Here is a 2196-nt window from a genome sequence, read left to right as displayed (position 1 = left end):
CCCTTGCCCTGCAAGGGCCGTGGCGCGATGGGTAACAATGCTTCGTGGGTGTCAGTTGTCTATGTGTGCAGAGGGTCCCTGTTTTGAGCCCAGGTAGGGGCGAGGAGAGGGACGGAAACTATACTGTTACATGTGTAAGGGCTATTTGACCAAGAAGGAGACCTGGCCTCCACAATCAATTGAGATGGTTTGGGATGAGTTGGACCGCAGAGTGAAGGAAAAGCAGCCAACAAGTGTCTCAGCATATGTGGGAACTCCTTCAAGACTGTTGGAAAAGCATTCCTCATGAAGCTGGCTGAGAGAATGCCAAGAGTGTGCAAAGCTGTCATCAAGGCAAAAGGTGGCTACTTTGAAGAATCTAAAATTATATTCTGATTTGTTTTAACAGTTTTTTGGTTACTACATGATTCCATATGTGTTATTTCATAGTTGTTATGTCTTCACTATTATTCTACAATGTAGAAAAATAGTAAAAATAAAGAAAAACCCTTGAATGAAGAGACTTATATCTCTGTCCAAACCTTTGACTGGAACTGTATATATAAAAATATATATATTAAATACCTGTTTTGCATGCTATTTTGGCATTAATAAGTGCCACATATCAGTTTGCAAACAATGTTAAAAAAAAGTATTAATTGAGTAAATAAAACCGTATATGAACTATTTTTTGCTTAATTGAGTAAGGCAACTCCAAAATGCAGGTGTTTCAGCCTAGCTCAGTGCTTTCTGTAGTGGTGGGGCAGCCAGTTGAAAAACATAGGGGCATAGGGGTTGGTATTCTTTAGTTGCGCCGTGATTGTCTCAGTGTTCTGTCACTTATGGGGACACTACATCACAGCAAAATCTACAGGGAGAGATAGAACATTCAAGCCCCTTGAGTGCTGCCATATATTTACATTAGAAGTGCCCATCCAAGAAGGCTCAAGGTCATTGGCCACAGATAACACAACATCAAATCACGTTATAGCTACCGTAGCTTCGATTGGACTGATCATGTCAGCATCATACTAGCAATCTAGACAAGCAGTCATCAACATTAATCATGACGACAATCTACTGGCAGAAATCACTGACGTCATGATTCAACATTGTTTTTTTCCTGAGTTCCCAGTTGTCTTGAAAGCACCATAAATACAGAGAATGCCAGACGTTAATGACACAATTTGATGACATCATTTTGCCCCAAGAAGGATCGCCGTGCCACCTTCCTGTTCAAGTGAGCACAGCACAACAAGATGAGTCCAAAAATATATTGTAAGCTGCTGCATAAATTATGCCAGGGAGATATGTATACTGTAGCTAAGAAAGTAATACTACGTTTATGTTGTGTAGTAAGCTGTTAGTAGCCCATGTGCCTCACCCTAATAATTTCGTCCCTTTCCCCCTCATAACTTAGTCTACTGTTCTGACTTGGTGGTGTACATGTAGCCTATAGCCTGTTTTAGAGAAATGTCATCATCAAATATTGTAAGAGCTTTCATTGTCTGCTTATATGCCCCCTTCATTTAACCTACGGTTCTGACTTGGTGTATAGGGAGAATACTGTAAGAATGGCACATGTTCTGAATTCTGTTGCTGTACACTTCAAAAGTGCTGAACAATAGTTATATTGACTACGTCCATCTTAGCTTGCTCATGAATGTCTTAATCGAAATTACGGATTGCCTCTTATCTGCTCATTGTTCCCTTATACCATAGTTTGTACATTTCAATTGTCAGTAGAAACCACATTTGTTTAAGAAAGTTAGCCATATCAGCATGTCTTGGGGGTATGATCTTTGACCCTCTGTAACTGTATTTTTCCAAACATGTCTGTCTGGACATGAATTTGATGCTAACAAGAGTTTCTACCCATCCAGGAGTTTAAAACACGACATGGGCATCGTCATTAATCAATGCTGCTCCTTATTATCTGTACTTTGTCAACGTTACGAGGCAGACATACAACTCCATATGGAACACACACAGCAGCAAAAGTAGTGTTCTTCATAGGGAATAGGGTTCCATTTGGTAAGAAGCCATTGTATGTTCTCTAGTCGCCCCTTTCCTTTAGCAGGTTTATGGAAAACTACACCAGAATCACTCATGTACTTTAAAGCCTTTGAAGAGTCTATGCCCACATCGCTCAGTCTGGTTTTGCTTCAGCTAATATGAGGAGAAAGCAGAAACGAGGCACACAGGTTAGCAACGATC

Source organism: Oncorhynchus kisutch, linkage group LG5 (assembly GCF_002021735.2).
Source record: "Oncorhynchus kisutch isolate 150728-3 linkage group LG5, Okis_V2, whole genome shotgun sequence".
NCBI classification, from domain to species: domain Eukaryota; kingdom Metazoa; phylum Chordata; class Actinopteri; order Salmoniformes; family Salmonidae; genus Oncorhynchus; species Oncorhynchus kisutch.
This window is presented reverse-complemented; position numbering follows the sequence as displayed.